The 19,735-nt window shown below is 45.6% G+C and overlaps 1 long non-coding RNA gene across 1 annotated transcript; it reads left to right on the top strand.

Annotated features, from left to right (window-relative positions):
- Nucleotides 1–1,089: 1,089 nt before the first annotated feature.
- Nucleotides 1,090–17,797, top strand: LOC131576219 (uncharacterized). The gene is made up of 4 exons (XR_009276938.1): nt 1,090–1,171; nt 15,822–16,339; nt 16,564–16,741; nt 17,687–17,797. It is a non-coding gene; the product is annotated as an uncharacterized LOC131576219 (long non-coding RNA).
- The last annotated feature ends 1,938 nt before the right edge of the window (nt 17,798–19,735 follow it).

A 19,735-nucleotide genomic window follows, 5' to 3' on the forward strand; every position in this document is an offset into this window, starting at 1 on the left:
TATGAGTCTTGCAGCATTTTGTGTACAAGGTCATGAAAAATTTCAAGAGCAATGCTTCTGGAAAAGACTTCATGTTTTTGTTAGCACAGTGGCTATATCCTGCCAAAGAGACAGAGGAAGAATCACATCCAAGGCTCATCTTGCATAGAGCCAACTCTGGTATTTTTTTGTCTCTTGCCTAAGTGCTGTGCAGAACCCATAAGAACCATCCCAGCGTGCCATTTTGTTTTACTAAATTCATTAAATACCTGTGGTTGTGGGGAAGCGCCAGTTCTGAAATCTACCACTTTAATAATACAAGTGGTTTTCAGATGCTGGGGATAAGGATGCAGCTGCTCCAAGAGCCCAAAGTGCTGGTATTCTTAAGAACTGCAGCCAGGCACTTACAATGCCCTTTGTGTCTCAAAGCCACAGCAAAGGGCAGGAGCCGGTGCCACCCGGGAATCAAAGGCTGCCGTTCGTGCCTGCACAAAGCGGGCAGGCAGAGCCTCTGCAGCACTGCCAGTATCCAAAGCAAGGCTCAGATGAGACCAAAATGGTGCCAAGTTCTTGCTGTGTTTTTTTCCCTCTCACCTCATGCAATGCTTGTGATAAACACCAGTGCCTGTTGCTGTATTCGAAGGGCCAGCACGTGGCATAACATGCAGTCATCTGCAAGGATGCAGGGCTAGCACACTTGAAGAGAGAAAAAGCAGGATGGTGTCTTATTACGGGCCATTTGGGGACTGTGTCTCCAGTTACAAGAGCTCCTCACCTAGAATAAATTGACCCAGCTCCATCTGACTCAGAGGAGCTACACTGATTTACACATGCTGGGACTCTGCTTTGGTTTTCTGTAGTGTAAAGCCATTCACTCTCTAATTTCATTGGCTCATAACTTCACCAAGTTACAAAACCAGCTAACAGATATTTGCATATTATAAAACCAACAGGTACCTCCTGGAAACAGACATTCCTGGAGTCTGGGGACACGCATTTCCCGAGCACGTAGCAGAAAATTGCGCAAGGCATGAAAAGCCACTCGCTATCATCAGACACTGTGAAAGACATTAAATAGCTCTCATGGTAGCATGGCATGTAAAAGGAGCAGGCAAAAGGAGCATCAACCTTGTGAAGAGGAAGAGAAGTTACATGAGGTTTATACAGAAATTTCTAAAAATCCAGCATTCAGGTGAGATGGGAAGATAAGAATTTGGACCCTGACCCAGACTGCTGAAGTTAGTAGTGGCTTTGCTCAATGGCCTCTGTTGTCCTACAGCCTCTTCCTCTTCACCGCTGTTGCAGCAGCAGAATTTCCTTTGACAGCTTCTGTTTCCCCACCAAATCTTGTTGTTTCTTGCCAAGTGTCCCTGTTTTATTTTGGGCATGGAGCACCTCCCCAGGATAGAACCTGTTATTTGGTAGTCACAGCATGTATCTAGGACACATATTCCTACTCTCTTAGGAGAGGAAATTATGCCTGGGATTCCCACATTGTGGGTGAAGCTTCTTGCTGTAAAAAGCAGAAGATGCAGAGTAAGAGTAAGTTGTTCTACCTATTTCACAATTTTGGGCAGAATGGACTGGCCACAATATGTGGGGAGAACACTTCCTAGGAGAGGTTTAATGGATGTCCTGGGCAAAGGAGCCTCTAATTTTGGACCTTGTAAGCCTGTTTGTCCTTAGCTATGAAGCACCATGAAAATTGTACGATACAGAGATAACCACCTGACAGCACTGACAGGAAAATATTTGGGGCCTTTTTTTCCCCACTGCCTTTTGCACACAGCAGATCCCCAGGCAAGATTTTGAGAATCCAAACAAGTCTATGGTAAGCAGAAGCAATTTGCAGAAGGACATGCTGCACCGTAAGTATTTTTACAGCTGAGCTCGGTCTTCCCTAAGGATGCTGCCCTGTGGATCTTCCCATCCAAGATATGCCCAGGCAGTAGATAAGTTAAATCAAACAATAACCATGTGGGCAGCATGCAGGCAGGAGTGGGGTCTGGATCACCTCTAACTTTGCTCTTTCAGCACAGAAGTGCCTAAATATTGAAACTGGGGCATCTGCACAGGAAATTTGGTGGTACAGATGCTGCGTGGAGAACCCATGGGCAACTGTATCAATGTCTTCTTTTATATATCCTCAGTCATGGATTTGCTGTAGATGACACTAAAATATGTGTGAATGTGGGACCACTGGAAAACGTTTGACTTGATCATGCTCTCTTGCCAAGAGATGCTAAAACTGTCTTCAGGCTTGCCAGATCCTTTCAGCTGAGAAGCCTCTGCCAGCTGTGCAAGGCCCAGCAAGGTTGGTATAAGCCTTTTTCAACCTTGAGAAGCAAAGTTTACTGGAGATGTCTTACAGTATTTGTACTATCTACAAATGCTCCTGGTCAGCATTTTATTTTACTTTGTGACTTGGTTACCTAAACTGGAAATGCTGTTGTTTTGGAGTTGCTTATAGGACTTCTTATTACTTACTTCAGTGGCTACAGGATTCTAAAGTTGTGATTTATATTTTTTGTTCATCCATTTATCACCCCAAATTTTTCTGGTCATGAATTGCTCTGTATGTGTGTCCCCTTCCTGTATGTGTATCCCCTTCTGTATCTGTGGCCTACGGGTCAGACATTCTAGACACGTGTAGTCCAGATTTCAAGGGGGTTGTAAAATCTGGCAAAAGCTGGAAGAGACCAAAACAGAAAACATACTGACATTGATGCAATCACACACAAAAAAAGCACCAATATTTTGCAGTGGAGTCCCAGAGGGAGATGGTGCCCATCCAAAAATTCTTGTATGAAACACTTGTTTCTCAGCAAACTTCAAAAGCGAGGAAAATCTCCCTGCTTTTATTGATGAAAACACCTTCCAGTTCCTCCGTGATTGGTAGCAACAAATAGGGAAGCCGTAGAATGGCATTTATTTAGCAGAAAGATAGACTGAAGTGAACTGGAGTTCACCTGAGTCAGCTATGCAAAACTCCCTCTGACCCAGTTCAGAGGCTGAAGTGCTGGAGGAGCACAAGGTGCTGTGCATGCCAGGCAAGAGGCTGTGCTCAGGTAATCTCACTGCCTTGAACATTTTCACAAGCACACATCCACAGTTCATTTCAGAATCTACTGCCTGGATAAGTTTTGCTTCGAAATGTTTAAAAAATATTTTTGAACACTTTTTACATGTTCTAATGTTTTAACATATTCTCATCATAACTGTGCTTTTATAAATAATTTCTAATGTTTTTTTCCCAAAAAGTCAAGGTTTCCATTGACTGCAGCAGGCTTTGGCATGGACACTAACTGTACAAAGCCTAGAACTATAAATATAGATTCCCAAAGACTTTACTGGAGGGAGTGACAGATGCATAGCTTGACTCCATGATCTGCCAGGGCAATATTTTCCAGAAGCAAAAAATGAGAATCATCTGTGTTAAATTTATCCACACTTGGACTTCTTTGGTACATGCAGGAGGAAATCGCTAGGGAGCAGATGACTTTTTAATCTGCCAGTAGTGTAAAGTTTGTGCGCTGTCTTTGAGGCAGTGCTGTTTATTACATTCCCTGGGTAAATTTTACCTCTGATGCAAAATATATAAAACACCTTCACAAGGTAAAAGGGAGGATCAAAAGCATATGGTGAATAACTCTCTTTTCTTCTGCTCCTGCCTGAATTGTTGCTGTGTGCTCTTATGACATGGTTTAGATCCTGGATCCATACACCTAGTCATGTTGTTGTTGGGCTTCCCAAGGACCTCATCTGGACCCCACCAAAAACCTCCTCTCCACCTCAGTTGCTTTGGAACCAGGCTGAAATGCACTGATCTTCCCCACTGATGCCCCACTATCTACTAGAGACCCTCTTCCTCTTCAGACTGGAGAGGAATCTTTTGTTTGGTCTGGCAAACAACTTGAGAGCAGGGTTACATTTTTTCCTCAATTTCTGGTGACCTTTGGGGCTGGAAGCATGTTTTGGACATGAGCTCTTGGGTAGCAGAGTGCTGTGTTTGCTCCTGCCGTGGTGGGGACGGAAACGTGTGTTTAGAGGGAAGTTCTGATTAAGATCATCAAAGCGTTTCTTTTCTTCAATTCAAACCGACCTGCACAATGCAAGCTCTGTAAGCCAAAAGCATGATTCAATGCTTTAATCATTGTGAGAGGTGATGGGGATGGCAAGGCATCACTCATTTTTCAAGGCATACTGGGAGGGAGATGCCCTGTACCAGTCTCGTTGGCATAGCCTTTCTGTCAGTGCCCACCCAAGCCCTTCATCAGGGATGGGATACAGTGCTAGATGGGGCTTTGGCTTGACCCAGAACTGATGCACTGATGCTTTTGTCAGTGGTTTGCAGCAAAGAGAACCAGAGGCAGTTTGAGCTGACTGGCTGGAGCACAGGGCTGAGTAATTCAGGCATTCACAGCACAGGTTAGCAGAAAGGCCCTGGGCAAGTCTTGCCATTGCACCTCCTCTCACTTTCCCATCTGTCAGAGGGAATAGCACTGCCTCTGCCTGCTTTACAAAGGTACCCTTGCAGGGCCTGAGTCATTCAGGAGGGGGACAGGCTCTGCATGGTGTCCCTGGTCCCAGCACAGCTGCCTGGTGGTTCCTGAGAGGAGACCACAGCCAGCCGATGACAAAGAGCTTTGAAGATGCAAAGAGCCAGTGCTGGCATTAAATCACAGGGGCCGGCACGCCTTCACAAAAACTGTATTTTAGTGTCTCCTGATGAGCAAGAGAAAATGAATGCCTCTCTGGAGGGTCCAAGCTCAATTCCCTCCTCCCCCATCCCCAAACCAGCTCTTTCCTCTGCACTTGTGGGAAGGAGAGGCTGGAGGCGGCCGGCTGGCTGGGAGTTGTTTCAGCAGCAGGGAGCACTCATCTGGCAGCATGCTGACAGTCTGGAGCTGGAGGACTGTCCCCCAGGGACCCCTGCCAGATGGCTGGGATTAGAGTATCCCTCTGGCAGTTTTAGCCCCTGCTGGAGCGGAGGGAGCTGGGAATGGAGCTGAGCAGGACAAAGATGTTTTCCACTGGTTTAGCTGGGAGGGTTTCAGGACAGAAGGGGACATCACCAACTGTATTAGTGTGGCTATTAGGCTGAGATAAGGGAATAGCTGCATAGGCAGAGAGAGGAGCTTTGATGCTGGGTACTGTGTGAATACCAGCTTTCAACTCCTGTGTGTGTAAATGTTAGTCTTGGGCCGGTGATGACTGGCCCTGGAATGTGTCACCACAAAGCCATTTCTGAAGGGACTGGAGATTCATTTACCAAATGCAGGGGTGTTCTAATGAAAAGGCATTTACTGAAATATCCCCTCCACCAGCCTCCACTGCGCTGCTACTCGTGGTTTGACATGGAGGGAGAAGCTGCTGTGCTGCTCCCCACCCCTTCAGTGCTGAGAGCTGGCCTTGGTTTGCGGGATCTTTGCGAGAGGAGGGCAATGGCTCACCCCTGCCTCTCCTCTGCTTTGGCCTCATTGGCTCTGGGCTTCTGCATGGGGTCATTGCTCCCGTGTTCAAAAGCCACTTCTCACAGAAGACGCCTTCTGGTACAATGCAGCCTGCAGACATTCTCTCTGTAGAGGAAGGAAGGGGCTGGTTTTGGGACTGGGGCCCTGGGCTGGCATTCAGAAATTGTTCTGCTGCTGCACCACTCCATAGTGTCAAGCATGCTGTTTACTTGCTGAGCTTCCTCTGCCCATCTGCTTTGGCACAGGGGGTGGAGAATGGGAAATCTGCTGTTAAACCCGCACTGGGTCACAGTTTCCAGATACATGTGATGTGATGATGAGTATGGACCTGCTAGTGGAGGAAGGAAGGGCAACTAACAGGGTTGAAGCCTTACCCCTCCTGATGCTGCATGTGTGCTTCTGAATACCATGGCACCATCACAGCCATCTGCTTTGTGACAGCTCAGTCACAGCTATGACCACCGTATTGGGGACTAGAAAGTTTCCAGATAGATAGAGACAAGAAGATGGGCTTAAGGAAAATGTCACAGCTCTTGGAAAAATACCCTGACCTTTTATAGCCAATGCTGATGTGGTGAGTGAAGAAATTGCTTCACTGGACAAATATGAGTTCAAGGGAGGGGTTTAGGAGGGCTGTCCAAAGGAACCTTACACACAGGATGAAAACAGGGCTTCCAGATGCAAAAGGCACAAAGAATGAAGTGGGACAATGAAGAGATGTAGTGGCTGGGTGAGGAGAGTTTGAGGTGCTGGGAAGGTGAGTGGGCTGAAGAGGACAACTTACTCCCTTCAGGTCATGTTCAGACCCTGCTGAAGTGCCTCATACAGTCAGGGTATCAGTGTGCCAAGGGCTTCTAACTACTCAGAGAAAATAATTCTGCCTAAATGTAGGATCATTATTCACTCAGCATGTCGACTTGTTTAAATTTTTGTGAGGAGAGCAAGTATATTACAGTATTGTTATCCTATGTGGAGAGTTGTTCATGTTTAATTATAGTTCATGAGAAATACAGACTCTTACAATGCCTCGTCTGTTCAAACAGATATATACATCTTAGGGAAAAATATAATAGTGCCATTATACTGTTCTTATAAAGTGCTAGAACAAAGCACACACGCACGTCTCCTCATATCCAGCAATAAAATAAATGCAGATGACTAAACATAGGAATGTATCCTACAAATATGTGTAGCAGCTCACTGTGAGTCAACGGGACTGATCTGTGCAAATCCCTCAGGTACCTCTACATAAATAGATGCCCCCACACCCCAAGGGTGACATTCTTGGAAAAGGGAATGTCTTGTATTTCCTGATTTGCTTCCTTGTTCTTTAGAAACCACTAATCTTGCACTTGGCAATAGACAATTTAGGGATAAACTGTGAGCCAAAAACCCAATGTGACTCAGGGGGGCTCTTCCTGCCCACTGTGGATGTTATTCACATCACCTCGCTCCTGACTGCTGAGAACTGCAGAAAATGAAGTGTTGCCATCACCCTTTGTCCTGCAGGCAGCAATTTTCTGCCTGCCTGTGGGAAATAATCCTCTTTTAATTTAATTATTCATTTTTCAATTATTTAATGCAGTACTCTGGGATAGCAGCAAGGCTTCTGGTTAGTTTTCAAATTGCTGCCACCTCAGACTGTAGAGCACTGGGATCCAGCTCCCTGGGAGAAGGGATTCATTATATTTGAGCCACTGCTTTCATTAGGAGGGATATGCTGTCTCCTTTCCCTGGCACATCCCTCAGGAAGTTTCCATGTGTTCTGCCAGCCTCCTTAGGTCCCATGGAGGCTTGATCACGCCTGGCCAGAGTCAATGGCTCTGGACAAGGACAGCTTTATGGGGAACCATCAGGAGCCCCTCAGTGCTCCTTCTTGGAGGGCCCCATGAGCACCCTTCTTGATGCCAGTGACTGTGCTGTGCTGTAATATTTTCTAGCATAGGAAAAGCAAATGCTGGCCCTCTGTGGTGGCACTTTACACTGCTCTGTGATGGCCCAAGGATCGCTTCCCGTATTGCCTGGGCCTTCACCAAGGCTGATTTTCTGCTCTGAGCTGTACCCATGTTAGTGCCTGAATGGCATCAGCTCTGATGTGGAGGGCAGGGGTCAGCTCTAGGAGATTACTGCATCAAATATCAAAGATGTTCATACAGTATTGAGCAGGGAGAAGTTCAAAAGAAAAGAGGTCAGTTCTGCTGCCACTTGTGCAGTTTTTTGATAGATGCAACTCCATTCATTTCTGTGCAGCTAATTTAGTTTTGTGCCAGCACAAGTGAGAGCAGACTCAGGCCTTCCTCCTGCAGCAGCTAAAGTGAAAAACATTTCTATTTTTAAAGCTGAAAGCATTTCTGACTTCTGTTTATCCCACGTCACTTTGCTGGCAGTGATGGTATAAGTGGCACAGAAAAATTAAAAGACAACTAATGAGCACTGCTTATGACCCTATTGCTTGCCGATCATGACAGCTACCAGGCATTGCTGGGCGGCGGAATCGAGGAAGCCTCAGTGCCTGAGCAAAGACAAGGCTGATGGTATTCACCTCTTCCACCCTAAAACTGCTAAAAGGGTGTCTGTGTTCTTTGTGGATGTCTGGTTTCACACTGCTTCTGGATGCTTAACATTTCTAAGCTCTCTAGACCTCTGTAGAATTCTATTTCCACAGTAAATATGACTTAAACAAGGGGGCAGGTGTTCAGTGGGACAGTCTGCAGGACACGTTCTCATTGCTGACCCTGCATCCTTGGAGTGGCAGTGGACCTTCCCAGGTGAATTTGAAGGCTTTTTGGAACACAAGGTGAGACTTCTTCCCCTCTATGTTGTAGTAAGTCCATTGGTAGAGGTGTCTCCCAGAGACATTTTCTTCCCTCTCACAGGAAGAAATTTCCCTCCAGCTAGGAAGTTTATTCCCTGTAAAATTGAACAGGAGAATAAGATTTCCAGAGGGAGCCTGTGGCTGTAATAAAGGATTATTGCAAATTTCTTTGGCTGTGCACACAGACCTTGGCACTCAGGTAGAAATTTTGTGTGCCCGAAACTCCACAACTGGGTGTACTGAATGCCAGGGTGTAAAGCCCTCACTGAGAAATGACCAGAGGTTTCAGGGATGCTCAGCCCCAGATGAAGATTTCCTTAGAGGTCCTGTGAAGCTCCACCACTCAGGCTAATGAAGCAGGTCAGTGTTCACCCAGACCATGATGCTTTGCCCGAATTTCCTATGCCAAACAGCTCACCTCCCATCTGCAGGGCAGAGAGAGGGACCCTTCTTGGTCCCTTTCACAGAGAGGTTGTTATGCTGACTGCATTAAAGATTACAGCACACTTCAAGTGCTAGGGGAGCCATACGACTTCCACGGGCTGGGATAAATATAAAATACTATAATTTAAAGGCCCTTGTCTTTCAGTTGCTAATGGCTTAATTAAACAATAACATTTAACAGATGTGCTTTTTCTCCTCCAGTAATTCATTCCATCTGTGTCAACATAACTAGGCCCAAATTAGTGCATTAAAATGTAGATGTTAATGTCTTATTTCAGTTTTTATGTATCAATGTACATTTACATATATATTGTTTCATCTTGTGATGAGATGATTGCCCCCTTACAAGGAGATATTGTACACTATGGAGTATAAAGAGCCTCTCTAAGTTCATAGAGTAAGAACAAAAAAAGCAAAAATCCAAAGACAAATGCTATACAGATACTTTGAAATTAAAAGAAAATTAGGCACATGTTATATTAGAGGGTGTTACATATTGAGCTGCAGGATAGCCGTGGCTCTGTGCTCTTTAGGACAGAGAATATTTTGTGACCCTTTGCTTCTGAAGCAGTTTCTCTCCTAACTTTACATGATGGGAAAAAGAAGCTGTTGCATGTGAAAGCAGATAACCATCTGAATTCCTGGAGGATGTTTTGTGGGAGTGGATAACCTAGACATATCTGTGGAGAGATTTGTTGTTTTGTGAAATAGCTTTAATAGCATTAGAGATGAACACAGCTCGGTTGATTGTTATTACTCTTGCTTTAAAACACCCTTCCCTGTGCTTTCTCGAAAGTGCTTGGGAGTGGTTGCAGACCTTGCAAACCTCCTGCGCTAGGGATGCTACAGATGCTACGTGTGGAAGCAGTGGCACTGCTGGGGCAGCGCGGCTGGAGGCAAGAGCACGCTGATCCCTGCAGGTTCCACGCTTCCCAACACGCACCACCAGCCCCCATGCTGTGCCTGTGACCTCCTGCATGGGCGTGCGACAGGTCCCACAGCAGGTACTGCCAGCCACGCTGTCCCCTGGGAAGTCCGCAGGCTGTCCCAGAGCCAGCTGGGAGTACTGCAGGGCTGATGAGCAAGCACAGCGTGTTCCTGGCTGCTCCTCAGACTGGTCTTACAAGCCGTGTGAACTCCTAAGCCCAATCCATCCGGGTGATGCCTAGGCAAGAACACTCTTGGGTCCAGATCCTTTGTTTCCTTACAGTCTGAACTGCGTCTTTTTAATAATTTTCCTATGAATTCTTATGAACTGACTGGGTTACTTGACTCTCCCCTAATTTAATTTGGATTAATTTAATTTTAATCAGTCTGTCTTCTCAGCATCCTATTAACCTTCCAATGAACCCTTCCTATAAGGGGATTGGTGAAGGAGGCAAGTCTACATCTGTTAAAATACTAGCCTGCTCTTTGGGCTGCAAATCATTAGACATCAGAAAAGGGTTTTTTTTTTGGCACAGCACATGATCAGAGGGGATGGTGATTGATGAGCCAGCCTTATTCTCACTGAAGACCCCAGCAAAACCAGTGTAGCATCTCCCCAGATCTGCTTGGCCCAGTTCATACCAGCAGTAATGTGGAAAACATCTTAAACTGTGTCTATCATAAGACTACAAGCCCCTGGCTTCTGAGCACCAGACTTTGATGGTTCTGCCCTTGCCATTCTGAATCCAAGGGGACATTGCAGACTCAGAGATGCAGGTGGTCTCCAGCAGATATAACCTATATAACAAGATTAGAGTTGTATCTTCCTGGTTTTTCCTCCTGTTATACTGTCTAGTTTGCCATCTTCTTAAAAATTCATTAGACTCCTAATCAAAATAAATTCCATATATTTTATATATATCATATATCCATATATTCCATATACACAATATATTGTCCTCAAACACCTAGCCAGGTAAATTTTACTGACAATCAACCATGAAATATTCACAGCATTTTCTCAAAAAAAGAGAGCTGAACTGTGCCAAGGTGGCAGCAGGACTCTCGTCTGAGGCCCCTCCAAATTATTTTTTTTTTCAAATTAAGGAGGGCAGGTAATAAGGGAGTTTAGCTAAGAAAAGCCCAGGGAAAATGTGATTCTTTTGTATTTTTTGTGATCAGTGGGCAATTCTTTACTCATCACCAGGAAGAAAGCAGTGTCTAACTGGGGGTCCTCAGCATCACAGAAGTCAATTATTGCAGCCTTTGCCACATTTTGACTTGGGAAAAATCCTCAGTGACCTCATCCAAGATTTTCTGCTCAGGACTGACATGTTGGTCACTTCAGTTATTCAGAACCTATTTCATCTTGTTAAAAATAGGTACCTAATGAACCTGTCCATCAGCTATTAAAAGAATAGATATTTCCGAAAATCAGTGGGGCTCTGCCAGTGTTCCCTGGAAAACTTGTGTGCCATTTGGCTTACGTAAATTTGCATTCAGCCTTGCCAGGATTTCTCTCCCAAATAAGCAGCTGATGCATTTGCCACTAGGGCTGTTACGGAGCCATGAACAAGAGGAAAAGGGCTTTGGAGTATCACGAATAGGATGGAGTCCTCTATGAAACAACCCTTTTACAAGGATGCAGTCTGCAATCTGAAATGGGGCATGGAGAGGTGGGTGTCTGATGCATGACAGTGCCATGGAGGCCTCAGCACAGGAACCAGGAGCTGAGGAGTTGTCCCCATGGGGCTCTGCATGGGGTCCTCAACCCAAGCCATCAGGACCACAGCACCAGGACACACCATGTGATGAACAGAGCCACTGTGTGAGATCTGCCAGGCTTGTCCCACACCCACAGTACAGCCAGGACTCAAACACCCAGTTGCAGGCACCTGCCTGCAGCACAAGGCCAGCTTTAATCTCAAAAGTGAAGTCTCCCTCTGCTCACTAAGGATAGTCAGCTCTGATCCTGCTAACAGCCAGGGCTCTGACAGATGGGCTCTGGTGGCATCAGCGGTGGGGCTGAGGGTGTCACAGCCCTCTCGTTTCCCCTACCAGGGTACTCCCAAGCTTGACCAGGCAATGTGCAAGGGCAGGTCATTAACCCACTGCCAGTAATGCTGGCAAAACCTGTGGCCCATGACAGCCCTCCCTGGAGTCACTCCAGACTCAAGCAGTATTTTGCCCACAAGTGGGAATTTTTCGGACAGTGGCATGGGGAATGCAGTGAAGGCATTGCACAAGGACAGCTACCCTTTTTGCTAATGCCTCCTTTAAATATTTGCTCCAGCTCTCCCCACCTTTGTGATTTCTGTACTGGTTTGTGTGTACAGATCCCCAGGAGATATCAGCTGGCACCGCACTGCTCTTGAAGGATTAGAATTCAGACAAGAAAATGGCCGTGGCAGAGCAACATCACAAAGTCAGCCCCTTGGAAATTCGGAGCTGTTAAAAAGGACACAGGTAGTGCAATTTTAATTGAACAGTCCCTACAACACACAGACTTTAATTACTAATGTAATTGAGTGCATGTTAATCAAAATCTATTTTTTCTATGGGATTCTTGCCATCATGGGTGCATAGGATAGAAATCCTATTTGATAGCCACTACTGAATATAGTATTTTCCATTTCCCCATCTGGTCTCTCCCTTACCTTTCAGTTCACTTTCATTCTTTTCTGCCCAAGCAATCCCAATTCTCATTCAATTCCTCAGGAAGTTTTCCCTCCATCACCGTGTGCCTTCCACCTGCAACCTCCATAGTCACTCCTGGTGGTGGTGGCTGTGACAAGCTTTCCTGGGTTCCTTAGGGATCAGGTGTGCCCCTATCAATCTGCTCCTGATAGACTGATCTCCCTGGTTACACTTGGTCACTTGGTGACTTCCACATACAGATCTGCCTCATCCCAACTCCTGGTGTGGCCTGTGCAGGTCAGAGCAGGGCCATGCAGTGCCAGGGGAAAGACAGGCTGGAGCCTGTAGGGATGAAGGACCTCAAAGCTCATCCTCTGCTTCAAAACTGCCTTCCCCTAAAGCTAGCTTGTATAAATTAGGAGTAAAAAAAGCACTTGTTTGCTGTCTGTGGAAGCAAGAGCAAGGCAAGAGGCAAGAGTCATCAAACCACCTTCTGCCACTGCTTGCCCCTCCGGTTCAGTGAGACAGATATTCCACGGACACGGCTCAAAGCCACTCTTACCAGTCCAGCCAGAAAGCAGTGTCAAGACAACAGTTTCTCAGAGGCTTATTTAAACTACAAGCAAATGACTAATCTATTATGAAGCCAAACATTCTCTTCCTTGTTGTGGCTGCACAGTCAGATCTCAGACTGAGACCTTCCCTCCACACGGCCGTGTGCGTGACAACACCACGTAACTGGGATTATTTTACTCACATACGTGCCTGCCAGACATTAATGCATGCAGCTTATACACAGCTTTTGTCTGAAAGCACACTCAGTGACAAGTCCTCTTTCTCCAAGCAGGAAGGGGTTTGGGAGGCTGTCCACTGGCTCTGCCTTTTGCAGCATGTGGTGACTCAGGACCACCTTGATCCACCATCTGGTCTGTGTCCTTGTCCCTTCACGTGGTTGGTTTGAGCATCCTTTTAACCTGTGTTTGTTAGCAGGGCGAGAACATTGAGTTTCAAAGAAACTGTGCCCCTGTTTTCCACCCCAGTATTCATATTGGGTCCTGGAATATCCAGGTGGAAACCCCAGAGCCAGGCAGTGGCACAGAGTAGGAAAGTAGCATGAGACTTGGGGAGGGTAAAATTATCGGGGAATTCCTCTGAATTGCTTAAGTTCTTACATGCCTCTGAACTGTATTCTTAACATATGGTCTTGTTTTCCAAAGGCTTATACCTAGCCCAAATTTGAGAAGATTTTCACAGGAACAGCAGAAGGCACACCCCAAAGGTCTCTTGCACCTGCCAAATTTCACAACTCTGCTCCAAACCATAGAGAAATAGAGCTCGTAAAGGTCACTGTTATTTTTAGCCTTCTTTGTAAGGAAATACAGCTATGCAATCACTTGCTTGCTCCCTTTGCATTTCCTGCTATTACACTGGAATCACTGGCTGCCCTCAGACAAATTTGACAGAGGAACAAAAGGCGCGAAGATATTAAGTTCCTACGAGTTTCTTGAAAATAGGAGCTGAGCATAGCAGAGACCCCAATAAAAACAGCAAACAGAAGGAAGCAGCAGGCACTCAGCCTTTACTGGACAACAGATTAAATATCCTTTCTCTGCTCTGGCAAATGGCTCCCTTGATATCCTCAAGGGGGTATATTTTGGTTGCAACATATGTTAGCACCTTGTAGCCTCTGGGGCCAGAGTTGATGGGCTCATGGGGAAGGGTCCACAGCTCTTTGTTTCTCCTGTGAGAGGCAGCAGCTCTAAGAGGCCCTGTAGCACTGCCTTAAGTGCAGCTTTGCAGGTGGCATTAGGGTCATCTCTCACCTGCTGTTGGTGTTACCCCAGTGTAGTCATATATTTGGGTGCTTGTTGTAAATTAAGCATCTTCTGTGATCTCTATAACCTGAGCATTCTGCTAGAATATTAGCCAATATTTAAAAAGACATGCCTGATATTTGAATAACATGATTTATTTTCATCCTTCAGTGTAAATATGGGCTAATTAGTTTCTCACTTTAACTTTAATGACCTCTCGTGTTTTATGTGGCATATAACATCCTGAGAGGACATAAAAGATGGCACAAAATGTGAGGCTGTTAAGGCTTTAAGGATTTATTTGTCATGTTTGGAAGAAGGATGTTTTGAGCCTGTAAGCAAGTCCTCCAGAGATCCCAGGTCAGCAGCAGTCCAGAGGCCCCCAGGGATGAGCCAAGCAAGGGACAGTGTCCCTTGTCCCTGAGGTTCAGGCTGAATGCAGGAAGCCTGCTGGGAGACCACGAGTTGAGGTGGAATGTAATTGCAGTTTTATCCCTATAGGGAGTGCAGAGCCTCAAAACGGGGATTAAGGAGAGCACGGAAACGATGAGGAGCCTTTACAGAGTAACAGGCAAGTCAACAAAGAGGAGGAGGAACTCAGGAGGGATCCAAATGTTGAGGTGGTCAAGGGTAGCTGATGCATATGCCTGTGGGGCTCTGCCAGGATCTTCTAGGATATTAAATTGTAATAAGGCTCTTAACCGTACTAGATGACCTCACAAGCTGGATATGGGCATGGGTCACCTGCCTCATCAACATCTTCTGGCCCTCAGATTTATGGGTTTATGTTTGGCTCTGCTCAGCTGAGTGTTTTTTGCTCAGGTGCAGGTGATGCTGATCTGTGCTATCCTTTCTTTGGTCTTGCTGTTATCCCCCAAGGTCTGCATGACTCACAAGCATCATCAGTGGTGGTTAAGTTTTCTTCTGAGTAGTTATCACAAATATTAGCTGTAATGGACACAAAATACATGATCCCCAAAGTGGCCTGCACATAATGCACACAAGGTGATTCTTATTTACAATTTACTTTATGATGTGGGCATTAAGCAGCTTGCAGTTGCTTAATTTCATTTAATATTGACACATTGATTTCATGCCATCCTAGTTTCTAAGCCAATGTCACGCAGTACCAAGTCCAAGGCATTTTATCGCTTTCAGCAGAATTTATCATCTCATCAAAGGCGGCTGATTAGTTTGACAAAGTACATTTTATATAAACCACTGTGAGCTGGCATCATTTTTAGTGACCTCTTTTAGTTCTTAGAGCACTGTGCCAGCTGTTGCATTATTTGGCCTGTATATTGGCCTCACTTCATTAGTTTGAGTTTAACCCTGTCTTGCAATAAAACCCTGAAGCAGTTAATGTGACAGTCGTGTCAGTTAATATTAAAATTACCAGGTTAATTTCTGTTCCTGCAGTTTCCTTATTTTATTCCACTCCTAATCCCAAAGTAAATGACAAATTTTAAAATATACCCTGAAATTAAAATTCACTTTTCAACTGGATTTTCGGTTAACTGAAAGGTTTTCAATAACACAATGGATCGGATGTTTAAATAATATCAGCACAGTTTGCTTAAACAAAGAAAATTGTAATTTTATCAAAATCAGTACATGGGGTGTGTGCTCAGTGTAGGGAAACATCAATCTTTCTGTCTAAAGGGGAAGTGGGTAAGGAGAGTGACTTGGTTTTCCTGTATTGACCTCTGTCCGCAACACCATTTTTTACAGCCCCAGAAGAAAGAAATCCACTTTTTAATTAGAGCTGCAGCAGTTTCTATATCTAAGTCTGGCAGTGGAGGCTCAGCCCCGCCGCGTTGCCTGCGACAGCAGCAGCAATATGGGCTCAGTGGAGGTGCTGACGTCTCAGAGCAGTGAAGAGATCTCACCAGAGCAACGTCTGCCTTCGAGTATCGGCTCTTCCATGAGGGAAAAGAATGCTTTGGGAAGCCCTGTTTCACCCTCCTTAGCCAGAGGTTAACATGCTCATTCTGCCCCGGTGGAAGTGGAGCTGGAAGATTTTTGAGGTGCACCCCTGGACCAGATGTGGCACCCCTTGCCCCACGTCCTGATGACCTTTTCCTCAGCCTGTGGTTTGTGCCCGTGACTGCCACATCCTCGGCGAGCAGGGATTACCTTTTGCAATCAGATGTTATAAATGGAGCATACTTAAACAGGCTTTCTCGTGGCTGTCACCCTTATGATAGAGGAAAATATTCTCCTGTCGTGTATTTATTAACATTCTGCATGTAAGTAGCACGTCTCAGTCTGCATCTTCGTTACAGCCAAAAACAAACCCTGTTTTCTGTTTGTGGTGGATAAATGAGACCTCTTAAGTAAGGGAGGAAAAATTCCTGTCTAACTGTGGAAGATTTCTGATTACTTTTTCTTGAAAGCTGCATGTATTTCACTGAATGTCTATCATATTATTGCTCCTCCTGATAATCTGGGTACTTTGTCTCCTTGACGACAGACAACATCCAGAGCAGAGTATCCCTCTGTCACCAGATGCTGCGGGAAACTTGCCGCCTGGGCGGGCAGGAGGACTCAGCCTGGAGCGGGAGGTGAGGACCCTGTTAGCAGGGTGCCTGCAAGGGGAGGGAGGCAGTCAGCAGCCAGCCTGTCTTCATCCCTGATGTACTCTGCCCCAGGTAATTCTCAAAAGCCACAAACCACAACAAAATTAACTTTTCTGCTTTTCAGAAATGTAAAAACTCAGTGTGATGGAATAATTAATGCAGCTGATTAAAGGGGAAGATTACACATTAACAGAGGAAGATAAGCACTTAATTTCCAGCCTTATTGCATTTCAAACTTGAATATATTGGTTCCAAAGGTGGCAGCAGACTTATTTGCCTTTCTCTATATGTAAGTGCGTAATATACATATGTATGATTACAATCTCCTGCCCTGCTTTAATAGTACACTTAATTGCTTTCTGGCCCCACCTCAAGCTGCCTAAATTCATTTCACAGGGAAAAGATTATTTGCTGTTGGTCTTTAGCAAGTAAATTGTCTGCCATCCTTAATCTGGGTAATAAAAGGTACTGCATCAGCCTGCTCGCAGTTCTGCACGTTGCATCCGCCGCCACACAAAGTATTCCTGACAGCTATTTTCCTGATACCATCCCAGGGATTGGAGTGAGGATGCAATGTAAAATGTAAACCCCACAGACCTGCTGAGGGTCAGATTCTTTGTCTTCTGTTCTTGCTGTGACACTAAGTAAATTATTTGCATATGACATTTGCATTACATATTACATCTACTGTGCTATCTTTTTTAATGCCATGCATTGTAATAAATGATGAATACGCAGGGGCAATGCTCTGATCAGCTCACATATTGGCATATATGCACATTTACACACAAAAGCGTGCAGGCTCACAGCTGTACATCCACACATCTACAAGCATAGAAACCATGGCTGTGGTTCGCACTGGTCCTGTCTGTAGGCCTTTCCACCAAAGTGCCATGCAACAGGACACAAATTGAGCTAAAAAGGGGAAAAGACACCTAGCAGACAAAGAGGGACAAGTGTTCAGGCTGGATTTTTCCACCCAAGAAGGTGTTGCTGATGTGATATTTTCCATTAGAGGAGAATACCAGCAGGCAGGACTGACCAAGGATGGGGGAACACGCACTCCATTCACTTGTCATTTTCCTAGAGACTTTGGGGGTGTAAGAAGCCCATGGTGGTACAAACATGTCCAGGCAATTCCCAGAACATCAAGTGTGAGGCTAAAAAGACTGGAATCACATCGTTTAGAAATTTGAATAGATTGAAATAGAAACGCTGCATCATTTAGAAGTAATCCAGCATGAAGAAGGATATCCTGAAGGGTAATCTCCTTGGGGTGCATGCTGTGCATCTGTGCTTAAGCATTTAGGCATCTGTGACTGCCTTTGGTGGAAGAACATAGGCCCTTAAAAGCTTCCAGACTGCCTTTCTATTTTTTTAGTATATATCAGGAGGAAGAAAAAGGACGTGACATTTTTTTTCTCTGATAAATATAAGAAACATTCCACATTCAAGTTGGCAGAAAACAAGACTAATGCCAGAAAATGTCACTGCAAATTTTGCCATAGCTTCCTTTTGTACTGGTTTTGTTCAGCTCCTCATCAAGTGAACAGCCAGAAAGGGCATGAAATAATGAGAGGTGGGACGTTGTCAGGACTGGAACACAACCTGCAGCAGAGAAAAAACTCAACAAGGTTGGTGCCTAACGCTGGCAGACACAGAGGGTTATTGGATAGATTGTGAATGGTTTTGGTCCTCAATGCACCTCACAGCTGGTCCACATTTAAAGCCAGGCAGATATGAAAACATATGGGCTATTGCCAGCCTGCCTGCTTTAATGATGGTAGAATATCATTCCTCACTCAAGCAGAGGCGGGTGCGCAGCTTCTCAAAGGCAGGAGGTAAAGGCAGCAATTAAAGAAAATTGTAAGATGCTCATGAGCTCAGGCACAGCAAAGCAAAAGGGGAAGGGGTTGCCTAGCAGGAGAGTTCTCCCTCTGTTCTTCCTGAGAGGGAAGAGATGCATCCACCCCCTCCTGAGAGAGGCATTCTTTGCTCAGGATCTGAAGTAAGACATTTCCTCAGTGGTTGCTCCTGAGCCTCCCTCTAGTGTGGGCTCTGTCTTTGCTTTCTGGGTACTCTGGGTCAAAAACTGAGAAACTGAGGCAGTCATGCTGCCTGTCCTTCACTTGTGCTGCTTTCCAAGGTGGACCAAGTGATCCCTGCAGTCATTCAGTCATGCCAGGAGCTGAACTCAAAGGGTGTGGAGCTGCCAGTGCACTCACAGTCATGTCTTGGAGCATCATCCCCTGCATCCAGGGGATAATGGTGAGATTTTCCATGTAAAAGGCAATGCTGTGCATGACATGATGACCTCAAAGAGATCATCCTAGCAATGTGACTCTTCTTCCTGTACCTCCATTGGTTTGTTGTGAGATACCTCAGGTAGATCAACATGGCTAATGCTGCACTGCTGGGGGAAAAAAGGCAGACAGAAACAGGGAACAGTTTCTGTGGGAGGATGGGCTGGATAGACTGGAAGTGAGACGGCTGCAGGGCAAGGGTGAGCATGCAGGAGGTCCATGAAAGCAAGGGAAACAGAAAGTAACTTTCATTCCTTCTCAAGGCTTGGAATCATAATGTAAATGTATTAGGCAGCATGTTTAAAAGAAGCGGAAGGAAACAGTGGTTTGGCACTTCACTGCCATTTGAGGTTGTTGGCACAGGATGGTGTAGGTGCTGGGAGCTTTGTCAAGGCTCAGAAAGCAGCTATACAAATTTAAGTAACTAAAATCCTTCAAGGGTTGCTAAACTCAAGGATGTCATCTCAAGCAGGTCACGTCCACGAGCCACTGATGGCATTCCTGTGGGACAGACGTATGCTTGTGCTTTCCTCATGCCCTCCCTAGACATGTCCTCCAGGGGCTGGCAGGGGCTGGCAGGGGCTGGCTGCCCAGGACGGCTGCTTTCTCTCCTTGCAGCCTGATGTGCTGTATTGACATTCCTGCCGAGTGAATCACCTCGGCCAGCTTTCCCTCTTGAATTAGACATCGAAAGGGCAGGAGCTGAAGGGACCCAGAGCACCCAGCCCACCAGCCCAGTGGGGAAGGTCTCCCCTGAGCTACA

This window comes from Poecile atricapillus, chromosome 2, assembly GCF_030490865.1.
Source record: "Poecile atricapillus isolate bPoeAtr1 chromosome 2, bPoeAtr1.hap1, whole genome shotgun sequence".
In the NCBI taxonomy this organism is placed as follows: Eukaryota; Metazoa; Chordata; class Aves; order Passeriformes; family Paridae; genus Poecile; species Poecile atricapillus.